The following is a 22,554-nucleotide window of genomic DNA, read 5'->3' as shown; positions in this document are numbered from 1 at the left end:
GCATTCCTAAAAGAGAGCGCTAATCCCAGTTACTTATAAAGTGGGCTTTGAACACTCATAATTCAATGGTATCTCTTTGACTTGTCAAGTTTGCTGTTGCCTTCAGCTGGAGGGCGTATACAGAGAAGCTCTTTTTCTCCTCTTTTTCTTTATTTATTTTTGCTTCACAATCAGCAGGAGTAATATCCGAACGTAGACATCCAACAACTTCCAACCCAGATTGCTCTGGCATGGTCTTCGTATTGTTAAGTGAAGGAGGGTGAGACTTTGTAAACCATTATAATATCCTTCCAATCTGCACATTGCCATTTTGATGCTAATGTAGCATTCTTAAAGAGTATTCCCCAAACTGCAAGTTGCTAAACAGATGCATTCTCCTGACATTCTCATTCAATTTATAGGAATTTTCAAATTTAAAGGCACATGAAACAGTCTTCTTGCAGTGAAGGCGCTTGCTTCTATGCTCTCCAGTGAGAAATGCATACATTTAATGCCTTGATATTAAATTTAATTTTCACCTGCTTTATAATGTTTCTAATCTAATAATCAAGACACCATTATATTTAGCACTTTATTTAGCACTTTATTTTTTAAAATGTAGGGGCCTAAAGCCTAATTAAAATCCTGTGAATTTCAAAGGAACCTAGTGTATTCTAGCCCAATGCAGATAAGGACTGAGATCAAACCCTTTAAAACAGGCTTGAAAAACTCAGCAATCCACCTGTCCAGGGTTCATTTGGCCAACATTTTATAGCAAGCCCTTAAAATCCAAAGTAGTTTTGGCTTGAGATAGTCTGTTACAACATGAATAAATCCACGGTGATTTGGCATTTATCTCAGAGCATCCTGCTATTGTTTGGAAAGTTCTTAATCAAGAGAGGTGGATGCTAGATGCTACAGGAAGAAAGCCACCAGGCAAGAAAACCTCAATGAATAGACAAAATAACTAAACTTTAAAAGAAGTGAACTTTCCCTGGTTCACTCTGTTTAAAAATAAAAATGCGGCTTTGTGGTTTATTTTGCAGAGTTACTCGACAATATTGTGAAAGAATATATACCATCTTTAATCAGAACAACAGTGCTAATGTGGGTGAGTGAGATGATGACAGCAGGGAAGGCATTTTTGCTTTAAATTGGTTTATATTAGGCTAAACTGTCCATGGCAAAATATAATATAATCAAATTAAAAAGAAAAAAAAGAAAGTGTGTCTTTTAAAAAGATGTCAGGTTTCCTAATCTAATCATTGTATTATTGGTATATTTTGGGGGACATACGGTAAGTTATAAAAAGATCCACTACTGATAGTGAAAATTATCAGTAAAACATTAAGAGAAAAATAGAATATTTTATACATGTGGTAAGTAGAGAATAAGGTAACTTTAAATGAAAGTGTAAGGCAAATTTTAAGCACAACAAGATATATCAGATCTGAGAGGTGCCATGCTAAACAATGTCCATTAAACTGTAAAACTGGATTATGAAGTATTTGCATTCACGGTGTCCTGAATATGATTGATTCTGTATTCGATTATTTTCTACTTTCTTACTATTTAAGGATTGGTTCTAAATCTTTAGAATATAAAAGATTAAAAATGGTGAGAGGGAGCTATCACACAGGTACTATTAAAAGCTTTATTTGGAATATGTGTGCCAGCATCAGTTTTCTTTTTGTAATACTGAATGACAGTAGAAGAATCATCAACCAATCCCCAAAGTTTACATCATTTAAGGAAATGGGGAAACAAAATTCCAGATAAATAACAAGACTGAATGACTAGATTTAAAATAGTGGTTTTAGAAAATAGGATATCACAAGTTACAGTTTTTCAAATGGATTTTTTTAAGATAAAGAAATTTATAAAAACAGGATAAACAATGTAATGGAGAGAAGGAGAAATAGTGATGAGTCTATTTTACAGTAAAGTTTATGCAGAATGACATTTTGCAGAAAATAACAGAAGCACCATTTAAAAAAATATATGATATCATTAAGAGCCATCATTAAATGATGAAAGTAAGTGATATACTTTGAAAGACTTTTGAATCCAGAAAATTCTAAATAGAGACTGAGCCTTTTCTATGTTTTGATTTTTTTTTTCTTCAGATTATTTCCAACAAAGTTGGGCTGTAAACTAACAGAACATCTATCTACAGGAATTTTAATAGGAAAGAATTAAAATTTTAGACTGATTGTTGATCCTTTAAGTATGCTTGTAAGAAAATTCAATAGAGTTTCATGGGTTTTTCTAAATGGGAGGGAAAACAGTATTGATTTAGGATTACTTTCTTTCGTTTAGGATTAGAACAGTTAAATATCTTAAAAAGCATTTTAAAAATTATTTTGAGATATATGATTTTTAATTGCTTTCATATTTTCCAAATACCATGTTAAAATTTTAATGAAATTTTATAAAAGGAAAAAAAAACCAGTGTAAGAGGAGCATAAACAAAGCCATTCTTCTTTCCCTCAGTTAAAAGTCAAATATGCAGTTTTAGGGCTTACAGATTGCACCACAGTGTCAGGGACTCAGGCACCCTATTGTTCCATGGTATGACCTTAACCTCAGTTCACAAATGACAGCATCTCTGTTTCAAGCAACAGGGTAGAAGGGCAGAACAAGCAAGAATATTGGTGTATGCTTGCTGTTTTTTGAGAATGGATTCTGTAAGTCGGTGCTTAATACTTTGCTTTCCTTATAACTCATTGTCCAGACCATAGTACGTAGGCATGTTGAGCTCCAAGGGGTTTGGAGGACTGTGGTCTTCAAGATAACAATTAAGGTATTCTATTCCTATGAAAAAGGAAGGACTAGATAATGAAAGAGGAGCAGTATCTGTCATAGCTGAAAATAGAAAGATAGTTAAGGAGTGAGACTTGAATAAGGGTTTCTGTCTACTGAAATGTTATCAAATGCTCATAAAAATTTTAAATATACTTTTAAATAGAACATCTGAAAAACTTTAAACATACTTTTAAACAGAACATCTGAAAAATTTTAAATATACTTCAAAATAGAACAATTAAATATAATACTTTGTATCCTTGCTGTGAGAGTAAAACCGTGCCATTTAAAATAGTCACTACTGTTAAAATAGTCACTACTGTTAAAATAGAGTTAAAATATTTCAATCAAATATTTATATTTCAAATAATTTTGATGATAATAGCATAGCTTTGGCAAAGAGCTAAGTACAACCAGTGATAAAAAACATCACAAGATTATATTGTTGAAAATTTTAAAATGCTAAATCAGTAAAAGAAATTTTAAAAGTTAGGTTAAAAAAGTCTTGAATAGATTTGTTTCTTGAAGACAAATACATATTTTTACTCACTAATATTTGCATGAAATCTAGTATATAGGAGACAGTCAAACATCGTTTTTATCTTGAATTTAAAATAATTCTAATTTAAGTATAGTCTCACATTCAGCATAATCTTTTCTTTTACATTTTCGATGATGAATTTTAAATAACCACCTGACAACTAATATACTGTTATATACTTCTTTTAAATCATAGTACATAAATGCATATTTAAATTTGAAAGGTCAGCATGTGTGTAGAGTAAAAAATGTGGTAAAGATAATTGTTACATATTGTTTATATTTAAGAGTTGGTGGCTCATGGGCAGAAGAATTAATTTTGAATGCACTAACTTTTGTGCATTTAAATTTACAGACTTCAGCATATTTTGATTATTGAATAAAGCTTTATGCCCTTTGGAACTTAATTATCTGAATGACAGGTTTTTCTCACATACATTATGTCATCTCATCATATTTTCAAACTTCATAAGTTAGTTCCTTTAAATAATCAGGCAAATTTTTTTTTTTTAAATGGCAAGCCAGTTACATTGCTAACCACTTGTTCAATTTAAAAGGTTGTTGGAGAGATGTTATTAAAATTCTGGGATAATTCTGCATTAACACTGATTTTGACAGCTTTTTAGTAACATGATGTTGTAGTAAAATTCATATAAATCACATTCCAATGTTATTAAAAGAATAAGTCTTAAGCTTACCTCTTGAGTAAGAGACATTTCTATTAATTGTTCAAGTATCAATAAGACACACAGCTGAGCTCAGAAATGATGTAATTGTGATATAAGTGCCATGCCACATTCGTTTATCCAGTGATGGATTCATGCCTCAATTTTTAAGTTTCTCTTCATTCCTCTTACCATTTGGTGACTTGCGCATTAAGTGGTGATGCACCATGTCTAAATAGTTACATTATTGCATCCTTTCAGTTCACAGGCTAAATAATGCCCTCTGCCCCTTTGTCAATTCCCATCTGTCTTTATTGCCTTTCTTGCCCTGATGATATTTCTTGATCCATAATAATCACACTCTTACAAATATGTTCTGCTGTCCACTTTTTTCATGCATGGACCCATAAACTTAATAATTCTGGTAAAAACAAACCAATCTAAAACTAAACAAAACCCCACAACTGGGGAGATCGATTTAACTAGAAATGCATAATCACCTCCTAAGTATTGGTAATATTATCTTCTATCTTGTTCCATACCACCAACACAAAGTCTCTTTCCTAAACCTCTAGAATAGTCTACAACCTTTGCTATTGCCCACTCCATTATCTAACCTTTACCAATGTTCACAGTCATCTTTGTAAAATGTACATCCTTTTCCATTACTTCCAGGCTTATAAACCTTTTAATGGTTGTCAGTTGCCCTTAAGTAGTATACTTATTCCTTAAGGAAGCTTATAATACTCAGTATTATGCAACCTTTGTCTGTCACTCATCCTGTCTGTTTCTCCATCATTCTTAAACTGTTATATTATTTCACTTCCTCAAACACAACAACCATTTTCTCATCTTGGGAAATAATTCATACCTGCAGTTAGGCTGCCTGTAAGTGTTTTCTCATTTTCTTCCCTCATCTTCAAATCTAAAGTAGATTTTTTATTATTACCTCTCAAAACACCTTGTTCTTTTCTTCTAATTATTTACTATGTGTAACTACATGTTTCTGTTTTTACTTACTCTTTGCTTCTCCCACCAGATTCTGGGCTCCAGGTAGCAGAGAACACCACCATATGCCCAAGCATAGGACAATTACCTAGAGCACAGAAATTGGTTAAGCACGTGGATAAATGAAGTATGCTATTAGTGGACAAATAAAGTAATTGGAGAATATTATATTTTAAATACCAGTACATAAGCCAATAAATAATCCATTAGCTTTTTTTAAATCACCAATTAACATGTGATGTAGTTTGGATTTTTGTCCCCTCCAAATCTTATGTTGAAATGTGATTCCCTAATGTTGGAGGTGGGACCTGGTGGGAAGTGTTGGGTTCATGGGAGTGGATCCCTCATGAATAGCTTCGTGTCCTCCTTGTGGTAATGAGTTCAGGCAAGATCTAGTTGTTAAAAAGAGTCTGGGACCTCCCTGCTTCTCTCTTGGGCCTTACCAGAGGCAGAGCAGATACTGGCACCATGCTTCTTGTATAGCCTACAAGACTATGAGCCAAATAAATATCTTTTCCTTAAAATTACTCAGTCCCGGACATTCCTTTATAAGCAATGCAAAATAGGCTACCACATGTTTTGCAAAATAGACTACCACATGTTTTGCAAAATAGACTACCACATGTTTTGAAAAAGAATTTTATCAGTTGAATAGTATTAATGTGTAATTTAATACAACGATGAGCACTTCTACTTCCTCAATGAAGATCTAATTGTGCACTTATTTTTGTATTTTTAATAGAAAGAACTGAATACACCATATGGTTCTAATCCAACCTCATTGTACAGAGGCAGAAACCAGAAAGCCACAGAATTTAAATAAATGTCTATATGCTACACAACTAGTAAATGGCAAAACTGCTACCAGCATCTACGTACAAATCTTAAATCTTCTTTTTAACAAACTGAAATGTAAAAATCTTCCAAAAAGTGGCTTTAATTTTACACAGCTATTTATGAAAAATATGAGAACAGGGCTTTAATATGGTATAAGTTACAGAGTTATCTTTGTTTATATATACTAATGGTAGCCAAATAATACTTGATAGTTAAATGAAGCTAGTGTTCAGTGTAATGGGTTTCCACTGAGCCTGAGCTATTTGTCTTATCCAGTTGTTTTCTTTAGTGCTCCTGTAGAAGTCTTCCTCTACAATTGATAATTACTTACTAATGTGCACACTGATATTTAAGGTCTGTTTAACCTTCTTTAGGTGTCACTTTAAATTTAGTGAAGTTGCCTTTAGTTCTTGATTGAAGGCTAGAAATAAGACCAGATCTGTCAACTTTTCTGTTACCTCGAGACCTCTGGATAGATTTATAGAGGAAATATAAGGACACAAGCATCTTTTTATGTTGAAGCTCTGTTCATCCCTCAAGGTAATAAAATAGGTAGAATTTGTTATAATTACATTCCTTTCTAAATTGTAATATATATATATATATATATATATATATTTTTATATATATATATTTTTCTAGTTGCAAAAGCCCAATAATTGTTAATACATTTGAACAGTAAGGGTTTTTTTTGGCCTGTTTCCTTATTACTACACATTCCTAATTCTTTATTGTCCTTGTCTTATTGTTTCTTCTTTCTAGGACACATCTTTAAGTTAACTCAAAATGATACTGGGGCTTCAAAAGAATAACTGTTAGAGAAATGTTTCCAACTAGGAAGTTTCATTCAATTAAAATAAAGTGAACTGTATTTCATCAGAATAGGTAATGTTCTAGAATTCCAAGGCAGAGAAAATTGCATCTACAGGTCAGGCTGCTTTTATTTATGGTTTTATTAAATTGTATTGCTTATTACCATGTACAAGTTTATAACCCACACAGTGATATTATGAAATATATATTTGGTCTTTGTTCCTGTTTCCTGGCACATAACTCCTAAAATCTTTGAAATCTTCAAAGTACTAAGTGTGTTTTGTAAATGAGTCGACTGATGGCTGGCAGCCCCTAGGTAGCCTTGGGATGGAGCTGGGGATTGATCACCAGAAAGACCAAGGTAGGATTAGAGGTTTAGGGCTTTTAGGCCCAACTCCCAACCTCCCAGGAGGGGAGAAAGGCTGAAGGTTAAATTGATCACCAATGGCCTATAATTTAATCGATCATGCCTACATAATGAAGCCTTCATAAAAGCCGAATGATAGAGTTTAGATGTGTTTCTGGATAACTAAACACATGGAGGTCCCTGGAAGGTGGCTTGAATGGGGAGAACATGAAAACTCTGCACCCCTTCCCTCATACCTCACCCTACGCATTCCTTCATCTGTATCCATTGTAATATCCTTTATAATAAACCAGTAAATGTGTTTCCTTGAATTCTGTTAGCTGCTGTAGCAAGTTATTTGAATCTGAAGAGGAAGTTATGGGGACCCCACTTTATAGCTTGTTGTCAGAAGCACAGTTAAAAGAACCCGGGGCTTGTGATTGGCACTGGAAGTGGGGGACACCCTTCTGGGACAGAGCCTTTATCCACTGTGATCTGTGTCAGGATTGAATTGAAGGATGCCCAGCTGCAAATTCCTCTGCAGAATTGATTGCTTGTTTGCTGCTGGGGAGAAATCCTATACAGCTGGTGTCAGAAGCATGTTGTGAGGGATAGTGAGTGAAACTGAGTTTGTTTCTTCCACTCACACACTCACTCTGACTTTTTTAAAAAATTTTCTTTGTTTCTAGAGAACATTATGCCTCTATATTCACTTCTAATTTCTTAGTCATAGGCTGTTTTATATATCTTTCTCTCTAGCTTATACTGTGATTCTTCCCACTTCATGGAACCTTTATGTGGTGATCCTAGAGAGCATTAGTGAGAGCTAATCATAGCTCTTGTCTCATTGCAAAAGGTGCAAATATAGTTCCTATGACAATAAGCCTTTCACCTGCATACCAGTCACATTGCAAATCTCGTGATCTACAAGTGATAAAAATCTCAATCTGCACAAATTTTATCTCGGTCAAGTCAAAAATTTAAACAGTTTATTTGAGGATACTAATACTAGCCTAATTCATAAATTATTGCAAAAATCAAATGACATATTTCTTCGTAAGCAATTTGTAATAGATGAAGAAGAGATATCGTAATAAAATGAGTTATGATGGTATCATTATTTACTAAATCCCGGACAGAAGTCAGTACCAATATATGGTTGTTATCCAATGGCATATCTCCAAAGTGTTTTGGTGGTTTTGCAAGGTCTTCCTCAGCTTCTCTTCTACTCAGAGAAATAGAAGTACAGAGTTCCAGGTAAAAGTAAACATTACACTTTAATTTCTAACTTTTCAAGTTAAGTAAAACGCGAAAGTTTTAGAAATGAATTCAGATTGTTTCAAGCAAAGCAAAACTTAAGCATGTCATTTAGCAAAGATGTTGAGTATAAATTTTCTCAGAGGTTAATTTTTATTTCTATGTTTTATTTTTTTCTTTTTTATAAGGATAAAAGAATAAGGATTATTTTATTGAATAAGGACAAAAGATTAACAAGGATAGAAGTTTTGCAAATGTAGTGTCACTTGCTTCATTTTAGATAAAAATTGAGAATGAATATTCTGATCTTGCTCAAATGCCTTTAAAATATCTTATTCTGTTCCTGCCAACATACCTCTGGTTAAGACTTGTTTCTCTACTATCAGTATTATCATTTTTTTTTATTATTATTATACCTTAAGTTTTAGGGTACATGTGCACAATGTGCAGGTTTGTTACATATGTATCCATGTGCCGTGTTGGTGTGCTGCACCCATTAACTCATCATTTAGCATTAGATATATCTCCTAATGCTGTCCCTCCCACCTCCCCCCATCCCACAACAGTCCCCAGAGTGTGATGTTCCCCTTCCTGTGTCCATGTGTTCTCATTGTTCAATTCCCACCTATGAGTGAGAACATGTGGTGTTTGGTTTTTTGTCCTTGCGATAGTTTACTGAGAATGATGGTTTCCAGTTTCATCCATGTCCCTACAAAGGACATGAACTCATCAATTTTTATGGCTGCATAGTATTCCATGGTGTATATGTGCCACATTTTCTTAATCCAGTCTATCGTTGTTGGACATTTGGGTTGGTTCCAACTCTTTGCTATTGTGAATAGTGCCGCAATAAACATACGTGTGCCTGTGTCTTTACAGCAGCATGATTTATAGTCCTTTGGGTATATACTCAGTAATGGGATGGCTGGGTCAAATGATATTTCTAGTTCTAGATCCCTGAGGAATCACTACACTGGCTTCCACAATGGTTGAACTAGTTTACAGTCCCACCAACAGTGTAAAAGTGTTCCTATTTCTCCACATCCTCTCCAGCACCTGTTGTTTCCTGACTTTTTAATGATTGCCATTCTAACTGGTGTGAGATGGTATCTCATTGTGGTTTTGATTTGCATTTCTCTGATGGCCAGTGATGGTGAGCATGTTTTCATGTGTTTTTTGGCTGCATAAATGTCTTCTTTTGAGAAGTGTCTGTTCATGTCCTTCGCCCACTTTTTGATGGGGTTGTTTTTTTCTTGTAAATTTGTTTGAATTCATTGTAGATTCTGGATATTAGCCCTTTGTCAGATGAGTAGGTTGTGAAAATGTTCTCCCATTTTGTAGGTTGCCTGTTCACTCTGATGGTAGTTTCTTTTGCTGTGCAGAAGCTCTTTAGTTTAATTAGATCCCATTTGTCAATTTTGGCTTTTGTTGCCATTGCTTTGGGTGTTTTAGACATGAATTCCTTGCCCATGCCTATGTCCTAAATGGTATTGCCTAGGTTTTCTTCTAGGGTTTTTATGGTTTTAGGTCTAACATGTAAGTCTTTAATCCATCTTGAATTAATTTTTGTATAAGGTGTAAGAAAGGGATCCAGTTTTAGCTTTTTACATATGGCTAGCCAGTTTTCCCAGCACCATTTATTAAGCAGGGAATCCTTATCTCATTGCTTGTTTTTGTCAGGTTTGTCAAAGATCAGATAGTTGTAGATATGCGGCATGTTTTAAAACACGGTACTCTTCTCTAAGCTGTTTCTTTATGCATTTAGCATTACTATATGCTTGATGGCTTTACTACTGTAAGGACCACAATAATCTCATTTACTTGGAGCCTATTTGCTAAAGTACTGGGAATTTTATGTGTCTTAGTCCATTTTGTGCTGCTATAGTAGGACACCTAAGAATGGGCAATTCGTAATGAACAGAAACTTACTGGCTTGCAGTTCTGGAGGCTGGAGAGTCCAAGATCAAGGGTCTGGCATCTGGTGAGAGCCTTCTTGCTTTGTCATCCTATAACAGAAGGTCAAAGAGAAAGGGAAAGAGAAAACTCATATCTTCAAACCGTTTTTGGAATTAGCATTACTCCATTCATGATGGTGTGGCCTCCTGACCTAAACACCTCTTATAAGATTCCTCTTCCTAATACTGTTACATTGGGGATTAATTTTCCAACAGAAGCTTTCTGTAAGATACATGAAAACCATAGCAATACATTATCCTAAAAATCATTCTGTTAATTTGCTTAAACTATTTTACATTCATATTTTTACATTAATATATAAGTATTATAAATCTAAGATTCAATTTAAATTAATGAATATTTCCAAGAACATCTTTTTCAAAAATCTAAATTACATATGTGTTTGAAGCTATAATTTAAATGTCTAATATGATTTTCCAAAAATCTTTAAAAAAGATTTAATTGATCCTCATTATTTGCAGATTCTATATTTTCAAATTTTCCAACTTTCTAAAATATATTTGTAAAAACAAAATCAAAGCTATGACACTTTCCTTGTCATTTGTGGAGATGCTCCAGGTGGTAAAAAATTTAAGTCATTAATAGTACTTAAAAGTGACAGGGTTCAAAATGGCACAGGGTTTATGATGAACCTAGGGCCAAAACCTTATTATAAAAATTTACTATTCTTTGGCTGGGCACAATAGCAGTGGCTCATGCCTGTAATCCCAGCACTTTGGGAGGCCGAGGCAGGTGGATCACAAGGTCAGGAGTTCAAGACCAGTCCGGCCAAGATGGTGAAGCCCCGTCTCTACTAAAAATACAAAAAGTAGCTGGGCATGGTGGTGGGCGCCTGTAATCCCAGCTACTCAGGAGGTTGAGGCAGAGAATTGCTTGAACCCCAGAGGCAGAGGTTGCAGTGAGCCGAGATCACGCCACTGCACTCCAGCCTGGGTGACAGAGCGAGACTCTGTCTCAAAAAAAAAAAAAAAAATTACTACTCTTCTTATTGCTACCCATATACAATCAATTACTATTTCCTTTGGAAATTATCAGATAAATAACATATTTATGAAATCCACCATTTCTGGACTTACTGAATAATTTTCTAACCGTTCTTCCCGGTGGCTTCAGTGTTGTATTTCTCACATCTATTTTATTGCCAAAGTTCGCCATGATATATTTAAAATAGCACACTAATTAACATTATTCAATAACTGAAAAAGAACTATTGCAAAAATTTAAGAATTATTTTTGTTATTTAAAATGTGTATAATTGGATATTGATAATTTTTAATTGTATACATTTATTGGGTTCAGAATGATGCTATGATATATGTATACAATGTGGAATGACTGAATCAAGCAAATATATATACCCATCACCTCAAATATTTATTATTTATTCCTCTCATCTGAAACATTGTACCCTTTAACTATTACCTCTCAGTTTTTCCCTATCCCCAGGCTCTGGTAACCACCATTCTGGTCTCTGCTTCTATGTGCTTGATATTTTTAGATTCCACATATAATCAAGTCCATGTGGTATTTGTGTTTCTGTGTCTGGCTTATTTCACTTAGCATAATATCCTCCAAGTTCATTCATGTTGTCACAAATGGCAAAATTTTATTCTTTTTAAGGCTGAATAATATTCCATTGTGTGTATATTTAAAATCTTTTCTTCATCTATTCTTTGGTGATTGACAATTATATTGAATCCAAAACTTGGGTATTGTGAATAGGGCTTCAATAAAACATAAGAGTGCAGATAGCTCTTCAGCATACTGATTTCGAATCCTCTGGATATGTTCCTAGAAGTAAGATTGCTAGATCGTATGGTAACACTATTTTTAGTTTTTTAAGCAATCACCATACTGTTTTCCATAACGGCAGTATTAATTTACATTCCTTCCAACAGTGTGCAAGAGTTCCCTTTTCTCCACATTCTGACCAACACATATCTTTCATCTTTCTGATAATAGCCATTCTGGTAGATGTGAGGTAATGTTTCATTTTGGCTTTAATTTGCATTTTCCTGATTATTAGTGATGCTAAACATTTTTTAATGTGTCTGATGGCCATTTGTGTAGTTTCTTTTGAGAAATGTTTATTCAAGTTCTTTGCTCATTTTTAAATCAGGTTATTTGTTTTCTTGTCTAGCAAAAATTTTAACCCTAAGAACAGTGTTTAGTGGGTTAGGATGCCACCTGAAATTGTATGCAGGATGTTGTTAAAATGCTTCTTAGTGATTTGTATCATCCTTGGAAAATATAGACAATCTTTTATCAGATTATACAAGGAGTCTTGATCACGTATCCTACCAAAATAAAAAGTCTAAAATCCTTAGGAAAGGCTAAAGGGATGTTATTGTACTCCTGCTACCTTTGCAGACTTGTCTCTCATTCCTTATTTATACTGCAGCAACATTAAACTGCTTGTGGTTTCTAGCACACACCTTAGCTTTCCTAATAGAGACTACATTGATTGAATGCTTTTGTGTTGGTACATTCCTACACAGTACGTGGTTAAGTCCTCCTCATTCCTTAAGACACTTTACCAAAAATTGGAAATGTATTAAATGGGCTAAAAAAAGTAATAAAAGACCAGTGTATTTGAGCACAGCAGGAGGGAGTCCAGTGGTATAGCATGATGTAAGAATGTCAGAAAGGTAGTCAGGGGCCAGATTACATGAAATGTTGTAAACTGGGCTAGGATGTTGGGATTTTATTCTAGTGTGATGAATAGCCATTAGAAAGTTGTAATAGAGAAGTCTAAGATGAAGGGATTTCCATTTTTTAAAATGCCACTCTGTCCCTGCTTACAAATAAGGGTAAAAAACTCCAAAATAACAACAAAAAATACCACTCTGATGTTGTATAGAAAATAGACTGTAGGAGGAGAGATGGGAGTAGTGAGACAAATTATGAGGATATTACAATACTCTATCCAGGACAATGGTTATTTAGCAAGGATTATAGCAGGGACATTGGAAAAAAAACAGTCTTTCTGGCTTTAGACAGGGATATGCTTTGGAGGTCAAGTTAACAGGGCATACTGATGAACTGGATGAGAGAAAATTGAGAGAACTCCTAGATTTTTGATGCTAGTAATTGGATAAATGATTCTGCCATTTATTGAGTGAGGGGAAAAAAAAGAAAGGAAGCATGACTCCTTATATTCTTGCTTGGGAGATTGAATGAAGGGTAATAGGCATGATATAAATAATCTACAAGGAAAAACAAGTTTTCTATCAGGTAGATAGGGTTTCTATTTAAGCATGTTGAGTTTTAAGTATCTGTGAATGTCTAGTTCTAGAAATCTGTATCTAATTCTAGGAAAGTTTTTGTTTTCCATACAACATTAGAAATAATTTTAACATTTAAAGTCATTATTTTAATAATACAAATTAGGTTATTAACTAGGGATAATTTTTACCTTTAAAAGCAGTATTACAACAATACTGATCTTTAAAAGCAATATGCTTCCTTCGATGATGTTTATGAAATAACTCTGTGTACACTACAAACTATATGGAGATGAAGGCTTCTGAGCTCATGCAGAAAGATTCACATTTAATTAGAATCATCCACATAATGCTTCAGTCTTCTTTTGTGAGTACTAGTGATACAGATTTATATATAACTTGACTTGATTAATTGCAGTTAATCTATTTTTAAGCAATTGGCTTCCTATAAAATAATAAGTAAACCCTTAACAAAATCCTTTTGAGAATATAGGCTGCAATTTTTAAAGTTTGACAATTGAAAGGGAACTAATGGCTGTAATATTGAATCCTAAATAAAGATGACAGATTTTGGCCTTTTGAGATTACTGCACAAAGTAATATTTCAACATTACTTTTTTGTAAATGTGGAATAAATACTTTGATAAATAGTGTTAAGCATGATACATTATGATTTAAATTCAGGTACCTCACAAGCAGGCTATTTACTTTTCTTAATTCTGTCTTTTGTCTACCCATTGGGTTAAAATTGCCTCACTCTGTGTCATGCTGGCAATGCTTTCACTTCTTTGTTAGCACTCATCCATGAAATCAAGACATGTTACTGACATCTCCTATCAGATGTCTAATAGAATCTCAAACTTCACTTGGCCCACGGTAGTTCCTGCTATTCCTTGCAGCAAATGTTTTCATTGCCCCTCAGCATGCCTTCACTCACTCTCTGAAGCTCGTTTGAACTTTCTCAGGTAAATGCTCTGGCTGACTTCCCATTTTCACCTGTAGTAACTGTGTCTTTGTCTCTGAAGACTCTTTCCCCCAAAACTGTAGAAACCCACTAGGATGATGCCAACTGTGCAGAGGAATTAGCACCATTTAACAAATAACTACTTGGAGTTGATAAATACTTCAGTTCCTCACCGCTGAGGTGGAATAATTCTGAGCTATCTGTGGTGCTCTGTTTCCCAGAATTTTCTCACAGTCACTCCCTGTGTCAGCTGGCTTAATAGGACATCTGTAGTGGCAGTTTTCCTTTTCTTATTTTCCCTCGACACTTCCCTACTCATTCTTTGATCTTTCCAAATAGACAGCTTGTGCTCAACTCCTTGTCTCATGTTGTTTCTAGAATCCAAAGTGAGATTCTCCCAACAAACTATCTCTGAGGGTTCTATAGACTTTTTTGCATATCGTTTCATAGTCTTATAGCAATTCCTGTCCTCAATATGTGGTAGAGATAGACAATGAATATTTTATTGTAATCCAATGTCAAAAGTGAATTTCACCTATTGTGTTGTATATAATAGATAAAAGTATAGGAAAATAAAAGAGCTGATTGAAATTCAGCACATTCAAACTGGCAGTTTCCAGAAGGATTTCCAGAATGGCATTATTATTTTGATATTTCAGTGAAAAAAAATGCTCATCTAGCAATGACTTGTTGATTATTGTGACCATCCCAATCACTCCTTTGAAGGCTGGGGGGTAGAAAGATAGAGAACATCGGGTCTCTGCTTAGGAGTTCATAGTCTTTTTCTCCTACCTGTTTTGGACTTATAGTTTCTACCTTTTTGAGGTTATGAGGAAGAAAAGAAAAAGGATGAGGAGGAAATAGAGATAGAAGAAAACAAGGAGAATAATAAGGAGGAAGAAGATCAATCATATGTTTGTAGAACTAAATTTCTAAGTGAAAAGAAAGCCCAGTAAAGGGGTCTTCCAGTAACTATGTGAGAAATGTTCCTTCATGACTGAAGAGATAGGAAAAAGGTACCTGTAGAATGATAGCTTTGAAGCCATCTTCTAAGGGCCATAGCGTGTCTTCTCTTTGCTTTAACTTTGGCACAGTTGATCTCTGGGTCATTACAGGAATAATAGCATAGGTGATCAGGCAACCTAAATGAGGCTTCTGAAATTCTACAGGTGGATGGGGAATGCACACAGTATAAAGAGCTATTGAACTGAGAGCAGTTTCTTATTTACAAACACATATTTCTTAACACATCGTTTTCCATCTTTTAGAGAAGCCTGAACTTTATTTTGTTTCTGGCCCTGTGTGTTTGTGTGTGAGGAGTGAGGGGGCTGAATGGAAAAGGGCTTAAACCTGGGGTATGATTACGGCAGTTCCAATGTTCCCTCACAGGAGCATAATAATTGCTGTTAGCAATGTCTTTTCCAAAGTTGAAAGCTATAGCGTAAGTAAAATAAATGTTTATAGATATCAGGCCTTAAAGCCAGTGAAATTGAAACAAACATTCTTAAGTCGCTCCTTAGAGATGCACACAATTAATTGAAGTCAGATAATTGCATGTGTAATGGCTTCTTGTGCACTAAGTACCTGTTTACAAATAAAATTATTCAATTTGGAGTCTCAAGTGTGTTCTTTCTATGCTCAATTAACCCCTTATGACTATGCATAAACACCTAGTTTATAAAAAGGTGGCTTTTAATATTTTTAAGATCATCTATCTTATAGTACAAATTTATACAATGAAGTATAAAATAAAAACCTGTTATTATTTTGTAAGTTAAGAGATGCAACATATCAAGTATTGCTATGAGTTATTTGCTGCTGTTTCAGGTTTACATGTTTATTTGTGAAGCTTGTATTTAAATAAGTTTTCTATGCAAGTGAGATACACTCTAAGAGATACATGCCTCGTAAAAACATGCCTGATAAAAATCTAAAAGTGCAACTTTTTGAAGACATTTGAGAGTAGCAACCATGCTGCTGCTAACTGAAAAGTACCATTATTACAATTATTCATTGAATTATTTACTCATTTGAATGTTGTTGCACACCTTATATAGAATACTATTGAAAGTGTACAAATAGAAAAAAGACTCGATCCCTACATTCCACACATGATTACATAGATAGGATCCATAACTCTAAGGATGAAATAAGCATAGTGTTATGAGCTTATACCCTTAAACAAGCAAGCTTTAAAGCCCAGTTCCATATCTCAAGAAATGAGCAAAACAAGAATAATTATATCATCACTGAGCTTTAGTTTTCTTATCAATAAAAGTGAACCAGTATAACACCTTGCTCAGGTATGAATATGAAAACTGTAAAATATTTATCATATTCTAAAGGCACATAGAAAAAAACGACACATCTTATTGCTCTCTAAGTTAAGGAAAAATATTCTACTCTTTTTAATGATTCAATTTCTATCATTTTTACAAATGGGTAAGATAAAAAAAAAGCTCTTAAATGGATAATAAATGCTACAGGTAAAGTAAAATCCTTTCGTAGGTAGTCTCAAAAGAAGCAAGAATAAGATTAAGATTCATAGAGTGAAGTTATATTGTCAACTTGAAAGCTGTGTGACCATTTGGCTAAACAAATGGTACAATAATAGGATCAGAGGACAAATTATAGAATGTATAAAGTAGATAAATTGCATTTAGTACTGTTATAGATTTAGGCCTACTTTCAGAGCTAAAAGGCTTTTGATATGAATAACACGGTAAAAACTAGAAAAAAAAACACTTTGGGTTAAAAATTCTCATTTATTTTCTATTAAACTCTTCAACTAGAGTAAATATTTGAAATAATTCTTCTCTCCAGATAAAAACAAAAGAATATCATATAGCACTTGGTGTGAAGATAGAATATAATCCTATTTTATTTTTATATTATCATTTTAAAAGGTTATCTTCAGTAATAAGACTTTGCTTTTCAGTGGTAGGAAAGAAAAATAAATAGATATCCCTGGCATTGGTTTTCCCACATATAGGAGAATTGAGAGAATGCTCTTTATTAATTTCCTGAACATTACTGCTTTTAGCATTCATTTTGATGACTGAATATTGACTGTTTGAATTGGGTAAAGTTCACTTGGGCAAAGGAGTCTATATTTATTTTACTTGGTTCCTAAAATATAATTATATTTTATTTTTATACAATATATTTAGGGCTTATAGGGTCAGGAAAAAAAGGCCTTTAAATATTTGTTTCCTCTTCCATTCCCTCCCTTCCTCTCCCCTTTCTTCCTTTGCTCTCTAAATTTTTTTGTCAGTCTTTTCAAAATGAGATAGGCAGTGTTTCCTATTTATGTTCTCTTAAAGGGAAGAAGACCTTGAGGAAAAAAAAATTAATCATTGACTACTTGTGCCCCTGATGATTTGACTATATATGTTTAATATCTACAATGAGTTAGGTTTAAAAGGCTGATTCTTCTATTATAAAATAGTCATAGAGCCACCAAACCCCACTCACTTTTGTTGTTGGCTAAATAGGGGATATATATTAAAAAATAACCACACACCCACCATGTAGTTTGCACTGATTTTTGTAAATCATGCTTCCTATAGTGATTACACATTTTAAGCAGTAACCCAAAGCATTTAGGCTTCTTGTGGACCTTATGCATGACAGGCTTTTGTAACTCTGTCAGACAGCTTCTGAGTATGTTTTTGCTGTAGCGATTTTCTTCACAATCAGTCTATTTCTTTTTCACAAACGAATTGGATTGTTAGCTGAAGTGTATTAGTTATACGGTCAACACTAGGAACAGGATAGACCTGTAGTTCCATTAGATGTAAGAGGAGTTTTGAAAATATCGCCAGTTGATCAAGTATTCGTTACTGGAGAGATGATATTTTATAGCTTTTCAAAATAGTAGGATGTGGCTTTACTTCTGCCTGAAATAGTGGGAAAGAAATGGAAAAGCAATCTCATTTACTCCATCTGTCTCATTTAACATCCATTCCAACTCTTTGTATTAAAAGTCATTTTTTCCATGGTTTTTTTTTTTTTTTTTAGAACAAATGCGATTTAAAACATGGTGGTAATGTAGAGGGGAAAAAATGGCATTTGAGCAATTTGAGGCATAAATTCAGCAAGTAGCTGTCTTTAAAAAAATTGTGAAATAAAAAAATGGATACATGCAGAATATTTATATTGGTGGCACCAGTATTTCTTTTAAAAAGTAGATCAGTTTTCCAGGGACAGAAAAATGTGACTTTTTGCTAAAGATGTCATGGTAACCTTCATAGTATTAATAAATAGACAAGAACATTTTCAGAAGTAGCACATAAGTAATGGCAAGTGTCTGAGTTTTCTGAAATAGTGTAGTGTCACAAAATCTGACCATTGCTTTTTTATTTCCTTAAAGAAAGTATGATATTGAAATATCCTTATGCTTTGACTTTCTACCATTTCTGATGGTAAATATGTAAAGAAATAATGTGACTTTCACCAACCAAAAGAAAAATACAAAAACGAAACCTTCAAGATATATAACCTACTGGTGTCAACTTATTTACTGAATGGAACAGATAGTTTCCACATTGTAGAAAAAATTAAGACAGAAATCTGGCATTTTTCTTGTTTATGTGCTACTCATCATCATGTATTAGAATTTCTTAGGTTTAAAGTGTATTTTGTGAAAAAAATGAAAATCGTTTTTGTTCGTCATAAAGGTGATGAGCAGGTGATGTCTATTTTACATGAAGGTATTTTGAATACGTAAGTAATAGTGCGTGTGCTCTGGGTTTCTACGGCCAGTGGTGACTTAAGATGGCCACGCGTGGGCCAGGTGCGGTGACTCACGCCTGTAATCCCAGCACTTTGGGAGGCCGAGGCGGGCGGATCACTCACGAGGTCAGGAGATCGAGACCATGGTGAAACCCTGTCTCTACTAAAAATACAAAAAAAAAAAAAATTAGCTGGGTGCGGTGGCTGGCGCCTGTAGTCCCAGCTACTCGGGAGGCTGAGGCAGGAGAATGGCGTGAACCCGGGAGGCGGAGCTTACAGTGAGCTGAAATCGCGCCACTGCACTCCAGCCTGGGGCGACAGAGCAAGACTCTGTCTCAAAAAAAAAAAAAAAAAAAAAAGATGGCCACGCCTACTGTTCATGGTTCTCATCAGATCCCCCTTTTGGCAAGGTTATGCATTTTCATTAGACTGGCCTGCATACTAAATCCTGACTTACGGAAGATTCTATCTTCACAATCTAACAAATTGAATTAATAGCTAACCATTCTAGCGATATTGCATACCATGGACTTGGAATCTTGGTCATTGCTTCTTCTGTTTTCTGGTTTTAGATGTTTAGTAATGGAAGCTTTTAACATAAACATGAATTAATATTAATAATTGCAGGCACTTCAGGAGGCGAGGGCGGGTGGATCACCTGAGGTCAGGAGTTTGAGACCAGTCTGGCCAGCACGGCGAAACCCCGCCTCTACTAAAAGTATAAAAATCAGCCGGGCTGGTGGTGATGCCTATAATTCCAGCTACTCTTTAGGCTGAGGCAGGAGAATCACTTGAACCCAGGAGGCGGAGGTTGCAGGGAGGCGGAGGTTGCAGTGAGCCGAGATCAGGCCACTGCACTCCAGCCTGGGCGACTCAGCAAGACGCTATCCTTAGAACAAAACAAAACAAAAACAAAAAGAACCATGAATAATAATTGCAAACTTTCTGTAAATTCTACTAGATTATAATAATTCAAACTCAATATGGGTCTATGTATTGAGAATCTCACTGAGACAGATTTTTAATTTGGAGAATACACTTCATAGACGGAGTCTCGCTCTGTTGCCCAGGCTGGAGTGCAGTGGCACCATCTCGGCTCACTGCAAGCTCCGCCTCCCGGGTTCACGCCATTCTCCTGCCTCAGAGTGCTGGGATTACAAGCGTGAGCCACCGCGCCCGGCCACACTTCATTTTCTTAATCACGCTTTCTAATGGATAAGATTCTTGTTACTGACTTTTCATCTTTGATTTTTTTTTCCCTTGGATCCACTGATTATGAGAATAAAAGCATTATTTGTCAATACCAATGGTTTAGGTGATGATTCTATTTTAATTTTATATTGTTGAACCATATAATTGACAAGACAAACAATGCTGAAGTTTGTTTTTTTTTTTTTTTTTGAGACGGAGTCTCACTCTGTCACCCAGGCTGGAGTGCAGTGGCGCGATCTCGGCTCACTGCAAGCTCCGCCTCCTGGGTCCACGCCATTCTCCTGCCTCAGCCTCTCCGAGTAGCTGGGACTACAGGCGCCAGCCACTGCGCCCGGCTAATTTTTTGTATTTTTAGTAGAGACGGGGTTTCACCGTGTTAGCCAGGATAGTCTCGATCTCCTGACCTCGTGATCCTCCCGCCTTGGCCTCCCAAAGTGCTGAGATTACAAGCGTGAGCCACCGCGCCTGGCCAATGCTGAAGATTTTAAGGAGAGATGCATGCCCTGTGTTTAATGAAGAAAAGTACAATGGATTGGATCCATCAACATAAAAATATTTTGAGAAAAGAAATAATAGTATTCAGTTCCCCGACTGAACTTAATGGGTTTACAATGATCACAGTATTTTGCATTAATCTGTTCCCTCTAATTCGTTCTCATCCTCCTATAAAATAATATAAATATGCTACCATTTGTTTATATCATTTTTCTCCAATGAGTTTACGTATCATTTACTTCATAATATTTTTTAAAGCTACATAATTCTTTAATGTATCAGAACTTTTTTAGAACAATTATCATGTCTTCTTGATTTTCAAGAGAAAAATGGATGTAGATTATCTTCCAAAATATTTTGTAAGAGTCATGAAATAAACTGATAACCTTAAAAGCCACAATAGAAGATAAATACAATGAACATGATTATTTTTAAGGCATGATTGTCATCATCTCTGACCAATATTAATAGAAAGAAACAGATGCAACTGAACACAGGCACGTGAACAGAGGCACATGAAAAAGATATGAGTGAAATGTGAAAATGGCAGTCGAGAAATACTCTCCAAACATGTTAGAAATAATGAGGTACAGATCAAAGTAAATGCCTAGTCATTAATTGGAAGAAAATAATTGGCAATATTATGAGATTAACTAGCTAGCTAACTCATGCCTTTCAAAATCTCTGAAATAGTTCAGAGAAGAGTACGGGGGTCAAGAAATCTATTTCCACAGATTTTCTAGAAGTAGAAGGAAACATCTGAATTCTGCATGTGTGGACAATTGCAGGGGTCCCCAACCCCTAGGCCAGGGACCGGTATGGTTCCTGGCCTGCTAGGAACCAGGTCCCAGAGCAGGAGGTGAGCCCTGGGCGAGTGAAGCTTCATCTGTATTTACAGCCACTCCCCATCACTCAAATTACCATCTGAGCTCCACCTCCTGCCAGATCAGCAGCAGCATTAGATTCTCATAGGAGTAGGAGCCTGGTTGTGAACTGTGCATGTGAGGGATGTAGGTTCCACGCTCTTTAAGAGAATCGAATGGCTGATGATCTGTCACCGTCCCCCACCACCCCCAGGTGGGACCATCTAGTCGCAAAAAAACAAGCTCAGGGCTCCCACTGATTCTACATTATGGAGTGTTGTATAATTATTTCATTATATATTACAACGCAATGTTAATAAGAATAAAGTGCACAATAAATGCAATAGTCGAGTCATTCTGAAACCATTTTCCCTACCTAAGTCCATGGAAAAATTGTCTTCCACAAAACCGGTCCCTGGTATCAAAAAGTTTGGGGACCACTGCCCTATTGAATTTATTATTTTATTATCACTTTTGGTTTTCAGAAATTTTCACTATAAGCTATATCTTAGTCTAGAGCTTCTTATACTTGAAAAATATATATGTCATTTTTAAAGGAAAAAATCATAAACCGACAATCTTATAATAATATATGTTAATTGCAATAGTATTTAAAATGGTGGAAAAATTAAACCAGATATAAGTCCCTTATGCTAATAGCTCTCACAAAATTATAAAGCCAAACAAATTAAATATAAACTATAAAAACAATAAAATTCAAATTAACAACATTAATTTTTCTTTGACAAATAATGCTGTTTTGCTGAAACAAAATTGTCTTTCATGATGTGGATACCAGCTTCTTAGGCACAGGCTCTTCCAGGCGAACTGTCAT

The 22,554-nt window shown here is 34.9% G+C and overlaps 1 long non-coding RNA gene across 1 annotated transcript in view; it reads left to right on the top strand.

The window, feature by feature from the left end:
* Positions 1-2,586: 2,586 nt before the first annotated feature.
* LOC116471027 (uncharacterized) overlaps positions 2,587-22,554 on the top strand; it is a 41,730-nt gene continuing 21,762 nt past the window's right edge. Inside the window, exon 1 of the long non-coding RNA XR_004248726.2 lies at positions 2,587-2,666. This is a non-coding gene — a long non-coding RNA (uncharacterized LOC116471027). The remainder of the gene's footprint in view (positions 2,667-22,554) is intronic.

Source organism: Hylobates moloch, unplaced genomic scaffold, assembly GCF_009828535.3.
Source record: "Hylobates moloch isolate HMO894 unplaced genomic scaffold, HMol_V3 SCAFFOLD_6, whole genome shotgun sequence".
In the NCBI taxonomy this organism is placed as follows: Eukaryota; Metazoa; Chordata; class Mammalia; order Primates; family Hylobatidae; genus Hylobates; species Hylobates moloch.
The sequence above is the reverse complement of the archived record's forward strand: the minus strand, read 5'-3'. Positions and strand labels throughout refer to the sequence as shown.